Source organism: Urocampus carinirostris, chromosome 13, assembly GCF_059441175.1.
Source record: "Urocampus carinirostris isolate Australia breed hairy pipefish chromosome 13, RoL_Ucar_1.0, whole genome shotgun sequence".
Taxonomy (NCBI): domain Eukaryota; kingdom Metazoa; phylum Chordata; class Actinopteri; order Syngnathiformes; family Syngnathidae; genus Urocampus; species Urocampus carinirostris.
In genome coordinates this window covers 12051403-12067455 of record NC_142361.1, presented here as the reverse complement: position 1 = coordinate 12067455, position 16053 = coordinate 12051403, and the positions used below count along the sequence as shown (strand labels likewise).

The window sequence follows — 16053 nt, the reverse complement described above, 5'->3', positions numbered from 1 at the left end:
TAGGAAGAGGAAGCCAGATTTCTTCTCCGGGTTTGATGCTGGGTGATCTCTCACACCTCCACACAGCGGAAAGAAGCACTACAAGTGCACATAATACAAGATCCAAATTACAGCAATGTACGGATTTTTTTGACATCCCGAATTTTTTTTCCGTATCTACCGTTTTTCTTAAGTCAAATGGTCGTAAGTAGGGCAGCGTCTGTAGTTCATGGGCCAAAAATGTCATCAGTCCAAGGTAACTGTTTTGAAGTACTGGTCAATTTCATATTACTCATAAAAGCGATAGGCCCAAGATCTTACCAGTAGTGTTAAAGTTAATTCTCATTTAATTGGACAATGTTTGGATTTTCTTTTTTTAATTGCTGAATTTAGACTTTATGTAATGAATATTATCAATACAATCCCTTGGTAACGTAGAACTGTACTAGGCGTCTGTAGATTCAGATTGAGGCACGCAATTGTATTGCCTAATGGCATAGGGCAATAGTGAGACCAAATATTCTGATTTGTCGCACACTTCCACTCGAAACAACAGAATTAGTGACAGTATTGGCAAGTAAACAACAAGGCAGGAAATCCAGTAATTTTTTTTCTTGTTTCATGTGGACAATTTCTCCATTTATTTACATAGACTTGATTTAAAAGTTTATGTGAGAAAAAAAGAGTGGTTTTCTTTACTACAGTTTATACAGTACCGTAAATTCCGGACTATAAGCCGCTACTTTTTTCCCAAATGTTGAGCCCTGCGGCTTATTCAGTGAAGCGGCCAATTATTTAATTTTTCTAACAGCCACCAGCGGCGTTGGAGTAGAAAAGGTAAGATTAAGACCAGTAGAATATGTGCGCCAAGAAAGACTGCAACCTCTAAGTTTATGCATGCATTGTCTGTAAAGGAAAGATACGTTCCGAAAAAGAGGAAGACGCCCTCGATGGCGATAGTTATGAGGAGGAAGTTGAGGACGATCTACCGTGAGTTTCACAATTATGGGATGCTTTCTTTTGACAGACACGTTTGATGCATTGCGAGCGTGATCCTACTAGCGTGTTGGTACCTTTCAAAGGAACGGTTTGGGATGAAAGTTATATTATTATTATTGAAGCTTTGAAAACTCTCTCGGTGTACAGTCTTTCTTCGTAAATATGTGTAACCATGTATAATATGTATTTGCAACTGTATATTTTTGTAATGTATTTATTTTAGAGATTTATTCTGTTATGTGTTCTACGAGCGAATCAAAAAGAAGGGGCAGAGCAAACGCGGGCTGATGGGAAGTGGGGTAAAGCTGAGTTACCGGTAGATCTGTCTGTTGTCGCAGCGGACAATAGTGGATATATATTGGATATATATATATTTTTAACCCTAAGCCACCCTTAACTTTGGAAATATACATTTTGTTTCCTTGGATTACTTTCAACGGGACCCGGACTTTACAAGTCTGCATCATACGTTAATTACGGGTATAATTTTCCATTCATGATGCCGATTGTGGTTCTAAGATTGTCTACTAATAACTTCGATTTTTGCAATCGGGAGATGGAATAAGAGCTTGCTCTGTCCACTCCACGCAACAGCCCGGTATTGCAGTACCTCCGGGAACGATGCATTCGCACTGATCGCTGCTTGGCTCTGTGGCTAGGACCTTGACTCAGCCTCTTGGCTGAGAGCAAGTGTCTCGGCCCCTTGGCTTTGTAGCGTATTATGATTTGATGGATAACGGATAGTGGATAATTGATAAAGAATATAGAACAATAAACTTACAAAATCTTCCCCCCTCATATTGTTGGGATATGATATAACGAAATTGCTTAATTGATGTTGAAAATGTCGGAAAAAATTGTTAAAACGTCATATTGTCAGATATAACAAAATTGTGAATATGCTTGATTGCTGTTGAGATTGTTGAGAGGGGTTGTTGGTGTCAATGGATTTGTTCGGACCAAAAAACAATCGCGGGACTTTGGCCTGGACAGATCTATTGACACTAACAAAGATGTTAAAAATGTCAGAAAAAAATGTTAAAACGTCATATTGCCAGACATAATGAAATTGTGAATATGCTTGATTGCTGTTAAGATTGTCGAGAAGGGTTGTTCAAACCTCACATTGTCTGTCTGCTGTGTCAATAAATTTGTTCAAACCAAAAAGTTACAATCGTGGAGCTTACAGCCTGGTCTGGGTTAAGCTTGTGATTGTGTCACAAGCCTTGATGCGTGCGCACGCGGCTTGTACAGAGGTGCGGCTTGTGTAAGTACAAAAGTGGCAAATAACTTAAAAAGGGGTGGGTGCGGCTTATAATCAGCTGCGCTCTATAGTCCGGATTTTACGGTATATATATTTCTTTGTCTGGCAAATTATGAATATGACGTAGGTTCATTACTTGTAAATCTGATTGTGCATCACCAGACACGGACCTCACTACACTGACCAGGCCACACCTCTTAAAGGCATGTGCCTATACACAGATGGGTACGGCATTGCGTTTTATTATTTGCTTGTGATTGGTTTTATATGTAATCAGAACGTGTTTTAATACCCTCAAAAAAGTGTTATGTTTTCTATAAATTTTGTTTAGAAATAGTTTATTTGACATTAACAGTTATTGTATTATATTTTCCCCATGCAGGTGGTTTCATGAGAAAGCTTTAGTAGCTTTCAATGGAAGGGCCCAGAAATCGCCCCAATCGATTCAAGAGCAAGCAGAAAACGTGATTTTCTGCACGCATCATTCTGTTACCTTGCTCTGAGTTTCATTCCAGATTAAATATTAGGCCATCTCTTTTAATAAAATACCGCATTTGACCTCTGAACCCGCTATCTCTGGGATAAAGACGCAGGTCCCCATCCTGTTACCTCCACCATAACCTTTGATGACATTCAGGCTCCGAAAGCACCGCAAAGCTAACGGCATGCGATTGATCGCTGCAATGGCGTTCCCCTCCAGCAGGCATCCCTTGCAACGACATCGGGGCTCTTCAAAGGGACAGCAGACAGATTTAAATACAAATGCGCTTCTGCCTTGGCTGAGCAAACGGAGGGGGTCGGTCCCAACATGTCGCAGGGGTTGGCGGTTTATTGCTTCATTCACAAAGAATTTACAATTATTGTGTTGTCCAAATTGGTTTGCCCTCTTTTCTGCATCCTTCTGTTCCTCATGTTTGTAAATAGACACCATAAATACAGTAGTGCCAATCTGCACAATTTGGTATGGATTTCACTTTGGCTTTTGATTTCTTGTGTCTAAGATACCCCGGGCTATCAATTTAAACTCATAACAATTTAAGTTTATTAAAGTCTTTAATCCCTGCACTATCATTTTTTATACAAACTAGTATTCATCCTAAAAGTAATAATTATAATTAACTTCGTATTGGATTTGGTGCTTATTAAACATCTATTGCAGCCTGCTTTTTCTGCAAAGGGGATTAGCTCGTGTGTGGACCCTTCTCAAGGATTCATAATTTCCTCATACCCTGGTTTCTGAGTTTTTCCTTGCCCCCGCAGTTTTAGATCAGGGGATGTTTTAATTGTGGACTGTGCAGCCCCCTGAGACTCTGTAATCAATGGATAAATAAACAAATTTGACTTAAATAAACATGAGATAATGACTATTTTAAACTGTTTGAATGCAAACATTACACTCATGTCTCCTGGGAAAGAAAAATGCTCATGGTAATTTTAATTTAGTAAAAACTGTGAAGATCAATTTTAAAACCAATTCTAAGTGATGTGACTTTCGCTAAATAACAAGTGTTTAACAGCCACAGGCGCAGTGTTTAATTTTCCAAATTAAACTCATAAAGTGCTGTCCTCAAACTCACAATATTGCACTATTTTTAAAAGGGAAAATTTATCATACCAATTTGATTTATTGTGTTGCCTGTCTCTGAAGCATAAGGCCACCACAACAGTCCACTCTTGCTTTGTGTCCTAAAAGGGTTTTAAGAAAAAAGGAATCAAGTCACTAGAACAATGCAGCTAATATTCTGATGTTTGCTTAACTGAATTCTTATGCACCCTGCATATTTTTAGATGTCATACTGTTTGACACATGTTACACTTTCCATGTTTGAATGAATCCAAAGAACTAAAATTGCTTACAGATATTGCAAGATGGCAGCAAAGCACATTGGTTTCAATTTATCTCTCAATTAATTAAATAGCATTTTACTTGGCATTAAAATGGTTTGTTCGAAGCAACTCAAATTCTTTCAGACGAGTTCCTGGTAAAATGCATTCAAATTCCAAATTTCTGGAGTGTGACCATGAATATGAGATCTATGTGTGACCAGCCCAGTGTATAATGCACTTCTCACGCGAAAGTCAGCCAGGATAGCCATCAAGTTTTTAATCAAGGTGACATAAGCTATACGGAGTCTTTAAAAAAATCACTAAGTTATTGAAGAATTTAACACTTCCATTGCCATTTTTTGCTCTTTTTGTTCGTCAGGTTCACTTATGGTCCACTCCCATGGTGGTCTTCAAATTGGGACCCGCGCTCTGTGACTATCACAAGTACCCCCCTGCTCTCCCTGTGGATCAGCTCAACCTCCACCTCCCCTTCTGTGGCGGCTGGTAATTGCTACAGTGAGATGTGGATCAGTGGAGCTGCCCTAATCAATAAAGTCTTCATCAGCTATTTCCCCTGATGATTCTCCCTCATTTCTGCCTTAATTGTTCTTTTTCATCAAACAAGCACTGCAGGTAGTGTGTGTGACTGTGTTTGTGTATGTGCGTGATTTTAGACGGACGAAAAACTAATGGAGACCGGGCTGAGGAAAACCAACAAGAACTGTGACCCTAGTAGGAGAAAAATCATGATTGATCCAGGCTCAGACTACTCTGAGAAAAGAAAGTGTCTCAAAATTAAGGGTACATTTCCAACTTCTCATCTCATCTCATTGGTTTTTACTGCAAAATACTCAGTTTAGATGCGCGTCATACATGGGGCTTTACAGTAGTATTTTTTTTATTTATTCGGGTTTATAACACTCTGGCAAGGGCAATTGAACCCTGGTGGCGTGATAGAATAGTCCTATATGTGGGAAACACTGCTTCATTAATAGAGGCCTAAAAATATATAAAGGTATTGCACTCCATCATATAAAAGTGTCCTAAATAAAGTGACATTTAAGTGTATTTACCAAATTGTTCCCATGCCTGTCTTTTGACCTTCATCCCCGCGCTTTTTCGGTCCACAACTCCAGCGGAGAATCGGAAATGATTGTGGTATAATTGTGTTCCTTTAGCTCTTATTGCCCTTCTGCGCCAGTAAAATGGTGTGGGACTGCCGCTGTCCCTTGAGGGAGGGCTCCCCGTCTTTCAGCGGACCCTTTGCTCCCAGACGGCTTTTTGCATCGCCGCTCATGTGGAGAGGTCCAGTTCAGAAGCAGCAAGGGTAAAATCTTTACAGTGAGTATAAAACCTCACAAAAAACTTCAGTTCATTGTAAATAATTAAACATTGCATAAATAAAAATAGATATAAATATATAAGAATAGCTTTTTAGTTCCCAATGTGCGTTTTGGGTGCAGTAATTGAGCTGCTTCAGTTTCATTAAAACTCATTGATTCTCATGAACTACTAATTTACCTGTATAAACTTAACTATAGAATTACAAAGATAATAATGCTCCATTTTCATTGGCTCTCCCTCTTTCTAATAATCGTATCCTGTTCAGTTAAGCCTTGGAGTGAAACTCGAGAGGTCGATGGTCATTAACATCTCTTCACTAAATACTTGAAAAGGCCCTCCATTAATAATTCTGGCAAGCTTAAAAGAGGCTCATCTGCCCAAGGGGCCGTTGCTCATTAGCGGCTCCTAATAAGTTATGACTGTGAATTAATAGCAAGGAGCCATTACCTTTAACCTTATTGATTTTTGCATTTTGCCCCAGAAAATAAGTTTTTTTTTTCCACAGTATTTTTATTGTTGTCAGTATGTAGTTGGTTTATTTTTACAATGTTTTTTTTGTACCTAGAATCAGAAAAAAAAAATTACAATAATGAATGGCTTTGATCTGTTTGGAGGGGTGGTGGACAACTATTGAAAGTTATTTTTTAGAATTAAAGTTAATATTTAAATATAAAAAACCCTATGAATTAGAATTAAAACATGGAGTGAAGATGCCATTTTACAAAAATTGTGTATCTAATTTTCTGTATTAATTTATAAGCTTATGAGTTTTATGATGAAAAAAATCATTACCATATGTTTTGTGTAGAAATCAACTTAAAATTTGTATAACATTTTGAACATTTACACCGACTGTATCTGCAATTAGCTGAACCTTTTTTTTTTACAAAGGATGAAGAAAATGTGGATTAGCACTATGTTGATCTTACTTGAATTGTCTCTTTCATTAATAAGAACGTAATGAACATTGTTTGCAATGAGATTAGACATGGCACTCCAGGCTAAATACGTAATAAAAACTTAGAACAATAAGATAAAAGAAGTTCGGAAAAATAGGCAAAAATATGTACACAGTAGTACTTGGATACTTGCCCAAGTTGTAATAATGGTGCAATGAAAAATAGTGGACGGCAGAGCAGCTAAGCGGTAAGCGCATCCGTGACACAATTATGAGGTCACGGGTTCAAATACAGCTACCAGCCTTCCAGTGCTGAGTTTGCATGTTCCCCCCATGCTTGCGCGGGTTTCCTATGGGCACTCCCGTTTCCTCCCACATTTCGAAAAAAAAATGCATGTCAGTTTAATTGACCAATCCAAATTTTCCCTAGGTGTGAATAAGCGAGTGAGCTGTATGTCTCTACGTGCCCTGCGACTGCCTGGCAACCGGTTGAGGATGTCCCCTGCCCACTGCCCGAAGATAGCCGGGACCAGCACCCCCGCAACCTTACTGTGGATAAGTGTTGCAGATAATGGATGGATGACAAATAGTGCATTGTAAAAATAGTGCAATAAAAAGTAGTGCAATTACATTTATCAGCAATAACAAAATCCCAAAATAAGTCCTTAAAAGGGATATGAATACATATTTTTCAATGCAATTGGAAGGATATACCTTTATCAAGATTTTGCTCGCTTTTCGAGAGTGGTGATGGCCATGGGGAAGAACCAATACCTGAGCATGTTTGTTCTTGTTTTAAGTAGGGCAAAAGGTCAAAGTAGTGGTGGCAGGGTCGAAGAGAGACCTATTTATTGTTGATAGCTGCAGTATTGCAAGGCGGCAATAACCTCTGGACTGGGCAGAGAGCAGCCAGTAATCTTCTGGGCTGTGTTGATTACTCTTGTCCGCTGTTGTATTCCCAGCATATACCACCACACTGTGACGCCTTATGCCAGAATGTTCTCCACTAAGGCTTTGAGCATGTGTGCCTTATAGTCGTGAAAATACGGTAGTGCCTGTCATAAAGTTTTGTACTTATACATTGGTTAGTTCAATAAATTTCAATGCCACTTCCTTTTTCAAAAGGCTTTGTCCATTATGCTTATGAAAGCATCTTTAAAATGCACTTTCACACCATTGTTCAAAGTGTTTAATAGATAGAAATCCTCTATTACTCCCCCGATGATAATTAGGGAAATTAAGCCTTAAATCACTCACCAAAAAAAGTACTAATTTGACCCATTCAAGTGCACAAAAGCATGAAGCCCGCCATGGCCATGATGAATATGCCCCTTTCGCGTTTGCCTCTTTGTGTGCCTGGATGATGATTTATAGAAGCTTTATGGTTGTTGACTCGCCAGGGCTTTATGGGTAAAATGAGATGTGAGTTGTCTTACAGCCGGGCCACTCGTCTCCTTCGGTAAGCGACAATAGATTGTGCGAGAGAGGGGTGGTGAGAAAAGGGTGGGGGCTTGGTCCTTTATCGACACATCCCATTACTGAGGTCTTCACGTTTTACGGCCATTTCCATAAATTCTTGCCCCAGGGACAATCTCCCGGCCTGCGAGGGGCTGATGGGGAGATCATATTGGGGCTGTCGTTTGTCGCTTCAGCACACACACATTCACACTCTCAGTGATGGAGGCCGTCCCTCCCAGCGTTGAATGAGTTTACAGATGATGAGAGTCTTAGTTCAGGTCAGTGTGTATTTACAGCTCAGTGACTACGTTCCGTCGGTTTAGAAAGCAAACAGAGAGGGTTAGGGTTAACCGATCGGACCTTTGGGAGCAATCACACGGAGGGACGAGGAAGCTGAGGGAATGCGAAGGCCATTGTCCCTGCCTTAACGCTGCACTATTAATCCATTACAAGCAAGCTTTAACTTACTGGTCAATTACTGTATAAGACAAATGGCTAAATAAAGCTTAGAGGGAGACAATGCAAGGCAAGGAGTTCTATGAACCATTAGGACAGGTAATCTATTTCCAATTGTCTGACTATCTAGCTTTTTTTGTATTCATTAAAATCTCATCATGGCCGAATGTCTTTGCCAGACAAATATATCTTTAAGTGCTGTACAAATTTTGGACCTTTCTTACTCACTGCCGCCATCTCCTGGCTTTTGTCATCATTGGAGCATCTGTCAAGCTCCTCAATTTATGCGTGCATTTCTTAGACGAGCTTGTATAAACTTCTTTTTTTTTTTTTTTTTTTTTTTTTTCATATTTTGGGGGGTTTGGCATTTAGACTGTACTTAAATTATGCCTCTTTCTACTTTCACCATTTTCACGGTACACTAACAAAAAAAACGCGGGGACGAGAATTAAATTCCCCCCTGTCCCTCGTCCCCCCACTCATTTTTCTTAATGTGTCCCCCTCTGGACAGTTTACTTAAAGTAAGAAAAATCAGATGAGCACACTGGGCAAAAAAAGCAAAAGTGCTTTTTGAACTCAGCCGGTAATTGTTGATCCATTTTTAGTAGAGAAAATATTTTATTTTCCACTTTTTTAAGACCCCCCGAAATGAGGGACCGCGCCTTTAATACTACCCTAACGTTGTATGAAGACTATTAAGTTTTCTAATTTGGTAAATGTTAAAATATGAAATGGTACTAATAAAAAGCATGGTTTATGTTTGTTAATGCGCAATTCATTCAGTCCTCGACTCCTCGTGGATTGGTCCTACTTTTGTGTACGTTTGTCGGAAGAGGGCGCTATAAGCCTATAGTTCAGGGGCTAAACATGTCATCAGTCCAAGGTATCTTCTGTTTTGAAGTACTGGCACATGTTATATTACTTATGAATATTGATATTTAAAAAATGAATGAATGGCCTTTATAGTCATTATACAGGAGTAGAACAAAATTGTAAATAGTAAATATATGTGCATTCACAATGACAGAACAGAGCAATTACACATATGCATTATGCTCGTGAACATTTCAGATGGGCGTTCCGTGTGCAACGTAGTGGTAATGGATCTTAGGAAAAAGGTTTTTCTCATAATGTTCGTTTTTTGCTACAAGTGCTGCAGCGCCTTCCAGAGAGCAGCAGGTCGAACAGCTGGGCACTTGTGAGTAACCTGGCCTTGATAACGTTTTGGCTTTGCTAACAAACCTAGTGGAGTAAATGGCCATAGGAAAGGTGTGAGGGACAGATGTTTTAGGTAAAACACGCTTTTCCTCACATTGTCTTCGTTGTGTAGGTAATTGTTCTAGAAACATGTTGGGAATCAGTGCCATCTGCTGGCGTTTTGCAGTAGTGCACTTTCCTTCATCCGTTCCCAGGATGAAAGCGGATAATTGAGGAGGCATGTTTGCAGTTGATATGTTAAACGCCAGCGTGCATGTACACGCACACAAAAACACACACTCCTTGCACCTGTGTTTGTTAAACATTAGTGACATCAACAGGGGCGATTTTAGGTTCAGAGCTTTGGGGGTGCTGAGCACCCAGAGTGTCTGGCTGGTTATTTTTTCAAAGAAATGGTTCCCAAAGTGGGGTCCACGGAACTCCAGAAGGTGGAAAAAATTTCCTGGGGGTCCAAGACACGATCTCTGAGAGAGTAATAATCAAATATTTTTCTGCAAGGTGGAAAATAACCCAAATTTTTAAAACGTTTTGATTTATTGTGCCAAAAAATAAGCAAGAGCACACGAGCCATTAAAATTGAGTATTTCTTCAAAACCAAAATGGCAGAAATGTGTCCACCACTACATAATTAACAAAAGTTGAGGTTGGAAGACTGGGAGCTTTTAGAACACTCACTGGGGGTCTACTTAAAGTGATTTAGGATCATTCAACACTGTTTCTTCACATTTGTAAACATTACAATACACTTTGTGGTTAATAAAAACACTTTACTGTGCCATCCCCTGTTTCTACTAGTACACGCACACCTACACATACAGATTTCAAAGTCACCATATAGGGTGGTTGAATTATTTGTTCAAAACTAATCACTGTATATCTTACTCTCACTTAATACACCACAGACACCGCCGCTATGCCGCAAGTGCCACCAGTTGAGCGAAAGAAGTGGGGAGAGGGCGAAAGCGGTGCTCGGGATCCAAAAGACTGAGCCATTTTAAGGCAGTGGAGTATTTCCGTTGCTGCATTATTCACCTTTTATTTTTGTTTTATTTTTATCTAATATGATTCTCATATTTAAGCCTACCATGTCCCCTATTAAGGAAGAGTTTTTGAAATGCTAGAGTTTTTAGGGGTGCTCGGGTTGTGTTTAAAGATGCTTTAGCACCTCTAAAACGGGATAGTTATGCCCAAGGGCTTGATCATGCAGGGTCATTTCAGTACCTTAAAGGATGTTTCACATGCAGGCGTAGTTTTGCACGTACACACGCACACACGCACACATACATTGCAGGGCATGAGGGAATTTTTAAAAAGGGGAAAGAAACACATTTTGTTTATTCAGTTCAATTTTACTTCACAGAGAAGGGTCAGCAGCACCCTGATGAGGGTTTCCTGAAGCTTAATGTTGATGTTGGCAAGACACTCAACCCTTTTTGTTTTAGAGTCCACAAAGGACCACTTTACCAAAAGCAAAAAAAAAAAAAAGACCTATAGTCAGTCAGCTTTGTCCTCTAAAGTCAGTAAAGCTTAAAGGGACTGTGCATTATTTTATGATCAGATATCGCTGTAAGGTGTAGTCAAATGCAACCGAAAATGAGTGCTACAATGCAAAATGAAGAATACAAACTACAGAGGCTCAAAGAGATATATCCACACTACAGACGCTGCCTTACTTAAGAACGAGATAGGTTCCGGATGGTCATTCGTAAGTTGAATTTGTTCGTAAGTGGCTTTAATGGTATATTTTGTATGAAATATATGTTTAAGGTTTATATAAGTGTCTTACATGTTAATAAAAGTATGTTTAAGTTTTATATAACTATATTTACGGCTTGTATAAGTAACCCCTATTGTTTTGTACCAAAAAATAAACATTTCATAAAATAAATATGCTCTATAAAGATAAATTAAGTGAAGTTTAACTTACTTGTGGAAGATGGGCTTCAAGAGTGAGGCACTACAGTACTGTTCTGTACTCGGAAAAAAGTGCACACAAAATCTAACTTACATCAATGTCCGGATATTATTCGACATCCCGAAAAAAAGTAGGAGAGCGTCTGTATTTTTCTTCTCATTCTTTTGCCCAGCCTTTCACAAGGTTTGTGGTTTATGGGGTACCCGTAGCATCAAGATGGTAAATCATCATTCTAGTTCCCTAGTGTTATGTAAAATAAATACAAAATTCTTGACCTATGTGTTGTCTAAAAATGCATGTTTTATATGTTAGTCCATATATTTTTGCTTGTTACTCAAATCAATATTGTTTTTTGATGAATTGAGTTTTTTTTTTTTTTTTGCTTTAGGGGGCATCAAATAATATTCAATCTCCCTTTAACGGTAACCCTTTTTACTGGCACTATGAGAGCCACCAGGCTGTACTTGACCAAGATACACCACAAGAAATGATGCCCTTACCACCCTAGTAGTTGAGGGGTACAGACCACAAGTCAAAAACTATATGCTCACAGTCCTTTTGAGTCATTTGAATCTTTGATTAGGCTGTAATGAATTGTCTTTTCCTCCAAAATGATTACATTTATTGAAGTTATTCCTAATCTGTGTAAACCCATGATTTTAGTTTCGATTAGTTGAAGTTTTCCTTTTTTGTCTGTTTTGCTAAAATGCAACCTTGCCAAGGACACTACAATAGCAGGCCAGAGCTCCGATGACGCCAAACTGGCGATTCACTTCGATGAGTGCATGGCATGTCACATTGCTTTCCTTATCTTTATTCTGTCTGTATTGAAGCACATTGTGCTTGGCGCCAGCCAAACTGGCTTTGCAGAAGCCTACCAGTGCGACTTTCCCCCCCACAAGATGTGTCCATGCCAAAAACACTAGACTACAGTTGAGTGCCACTTACATGCATTTAGGATAAACACGTTTCTGTTGCATGTATTTGGTGTTGGTGACTTTCCTGATTCTGCGAGACTTCTCGATATTTGAATTTACTTTTATTTCAAGCTTCCGTTAACGATTCTCACACAGAGGGGCCGTGTGCTGTGTTATACCGTTATAATCGTATCCCTGGGAGCCTGTAGCAGTCTAGCATCCGTTTCCCCATACTCTCCTCTCCTTGTCAGACCTTGAGTCGCGCCTAGCACCCTCTACAACTTACCCTGAGGGCCACCCAAAGTTATAAAGGCAGACACCCCACCCCCACGTGTACTTGGCGTTGACCCTCTAAGACCACAACAGGAACCGCATTCTTTCCTTTGTGGGCTGTCTTTCATCCTTGGCCACCAGAAATAACTCACGAGGGAGTTTTGCCACAACATGTGGATAAAACCTTTGTAAACATCTGATGGGAAGTGCCTTGATTAAACACTTGGTGTCAGTCTTATGAGAAAACTATGCGGGTTTCTTGAAGCTTCTCTACATCAGTGTTTTTCAACCAGTGTGCCAGGGCACACTAGTGTGCCATTAGACCCTGTAAGGAAATTGCCGAATGTATTCATTCATTCATCATCTGCACCGCTTATCCTCAATAGGGTCGCGGGGGTGCTGAAGCCCATCCTAGCTGTCTTGGGCAGTGGACAGGGGACACCCTAAACCGGTTGCCAGCCAATCACAGGGCATACAGACACAGACAACCCACTCGTTCGATCACACGTAGGGATAATTTGGAACGGCCAATTAACCTAACATGCATGTTTTTGGAATGTGGGAGGAAACCGGAATGCCCGGAGGAAACCCACGCAGGCACGGGGAGAACATGCAAATTCCGCACAGGAAGGTTCGATCTCATGACCTCAGAACTGTGCCGCACATGCGCTAAGCACTGCGCTGCCGTGCTGCCCAATTTAATCTTTGCAAAAAACCACGCCATTGTTTAGTATCATTGCTTGATTCCAGTAATCAGTTAGTAACTGTACTCTCTATCCAAATCTGGATAGTGGTGGCACATTACTTTATTTGATTTTCATATAGTAATTATCTTATCATGATGAAGTTCACCCTTGACCACCTGGGTCATCGAGGCACCACTTCTTTTGCTTTGTCTTGGGCAAGTACAGCCTGGTGGCGCTCATCCTTCTGGGTTCCATGGTTACCATTAGCAGGAGAAGCCTCTGATCTGACTCCGATACAACTCTTTCATCATCTGGTTGCCAACGTTGTTGGTGCAGGTGTCCTTCTGCCTATGCAAATATGAATACCAGACCCTAAAACACTGGGGGAAAACTCATTCAGAAATGTTGGTAACATTGCATCATTTGTGGGTTTCGTATTTTTGTTAAAAAACTTTGTGGCAATGACGTTATATCCTTTGCTTTTGTCACATAATAATGGCCTTTTGTCCGACAAATCACTTTGCGTTTCGTATATTTCTTTTTCTATATTCAAATTATTACTTTATTTCTGTATTTTGATTGCATACTAATTTACTAATTAGGTTTTTTAAAATTTGTATTAATGTGTTTTTGTTTTTTTACATACACATTAATTATTTAATTATGTACATTAAATGTTTTTGTAAAGCACTTTCACCATTATATTTTGATTTCATTTCATCAAAAATTCAATTAAATGCTTCCGGTACCTTAAAAAAAATAAATATACAGTAATTATGATTTTTACATTTTTATCATAATCCACAGACTGAACTATGTACGGTGACTTAATTTGTTTGAGGAGTATTCTTAAGATTTCACGACCAAAATAATATTGATTACATTTTAATTATCTTCATATTTTACAAAAAAAACCTAAATTTTTCACTGAAAGATCATTTTTCTAGAAAAATAACGTAAATTATAGTAAAACTAAAAAAGGTTAAAATATATTGCAATCGAAAATTACAGCTAACTTATTAAATACAATAAATAACCAGTATTACCTTCCTGAATCATGGTGACAATTTACAAAAACCTTCATACTCTTGATTTTAACCTTAAACTGGTTACAGAAAATCAAGTTAAAACATTTTTGACATACATGCCCGAGATTTTTTTAATCAAGAAAGTGTGCTTTGGCTCTCTAAATTACATTGCTCTGAATATCAATTTGTCCTATAATCCATACTTTTCTCTCAGGTCTAAGACAAAAGTGATGCCTCTGCTCCATCTAGGGGCTGTCTTAGTGCCAACAAACTAATTTGACATCAGTGAAGCAGCTTTATTCAGACAGGCCATACCTAAAGCACAGTCGTTCTTTCTTGTCTTTCATCTCCAAACAGTTATAGTATTTGAATATGGTTTAAGAGCAATCACGAGCAATCCAATGCACAGCCAGATCTGGGCGGCAGTAGCTCAGGAGGTGAAGCGCTTGTTGGGCAAGACAATAAATCCATAATGTCCCTGATAAGCAGGTAGTTGCCTTGCATGGCTGACGCTGCTATCGGTGTGTGAGTGAGTGTGTGAATGGGTAAGTGTGAAACACATTGTAAAGCACTTCTGGAGGTCTTCGTTGACTTGAAAAGCGCTATATAAATGCAGATCATTTACATTTACATATCTTTCCTCTGCACTTTTAGTAGGTTAAAAAAACAACTTCAACTGATACGGTTCAACTCAATGTCATGCGCGTAGTCAACCTTTACCTGATGTTTGTGCAACTGTCACTCGTGTTGACCCAGAGGCAACTGCAGCAGCGGCTCTGCCAGAAACAGTGAGACAGGATCTAACAGGACAAGACGGTACAAGGTGTGGTGTGTTTATCTTGCTCGTTTCGGCTTCCTTCATTATACACGTACTTCCTGCATCGCCGATAACCCTTTTGGAATGGACGTAAACATCAGGTCTATTCTTTGCAGCAGAGGATTAAGGAAAATGCTGAATGGCAATTGTAGTAGGAGCATTATACTGTTTACAATAGTTGCGTAAGAAGACTGTGTCTGATTCCAATTGCCTGTATGTTACCTACAAACCTTTTTTTTTAATTGTCAGAATAGTGTAAAAGTACATTGAAGAAAATAATATATTAATTTCATATACTGCGTATGCAGTACACATAACCAAGAGAGTCACTATTTAGTTTCCCTATTACCGGATATACTTGCATAGAAGCCGGCCCCCTAAAATTGCATTAATATAGCCACATAATAAAATATTTTAAAGGGAAAATATACACCAACCTGTGACAGCAGTAAACCCTCCATAATTAATTGCATGGACAATCTTGAGTGCTTGCAAAGAAAACAAAACACTTGGCCGAGACACTCCATATCCATTTTGTTTTTGGGATTTAAACCACTCGAAGATCTTCTTCTCCATTTTGGGTTACTGACCAAGACATTGTCTTTTCTTTCTCTAGACATGATGTATTGCCAAACTAATTTTGCAAATAGAAAGACCAAAGTTCCGCACACATTTACCGTAAATTCTGTGCTCACATTACCCCTTAGTATTTGATTTGTTGTTCCTGCATAAGCCACACCCACCTTTCCACACGCTTGTGACACACAACCAAATATTCGCAAATAAGGTGACCCCCTGGTTTCAGTTTTCATTTAACAGTTCTAATTTTGGCTTGGATGCAAGTTCATACAGTAAGGAGAATATCTCCATGAGGAGACATTTAACATCTTGTAGTCCGCGCTTGAAACCGTGCCACAATAACTGTATTTACTTGTGCTTTGTCGGTAAAAATAACCATCAAGAATGTTGTTGGC

The 16053-nt window shown here is 39.2% G+C and overlaps 1 long non-coding RNA gene and 1 pseudogene across 1 annotated transcript in view; both read left to right on the top strand.

Annotated features, from left to right (window-relative positions):
• Window positions 1-4869, top strand: part of LOC148353744 (uncharacterized) — a 42005-nt gene extending 37136 nt beyond the window's left edge. The window contains exons 2-3 of the long non-coding RNA XR_015852420.1: window positions 4449-4573; window positions 4744-4869. This is a non-coding gene — a long non-coding RNA (uncharacterized LOC148353744). The remainder of the gene's footprint in view (window positions 1-4448; window positions 4574-4743) is intronic.
• Window positions 1461-1610, top strand: LOC148353745 (U2 spliceosomal RNA; annotated as a pseudogene).
• Window positions 4870-16053: the final 11184 nt, after the last annotated feature.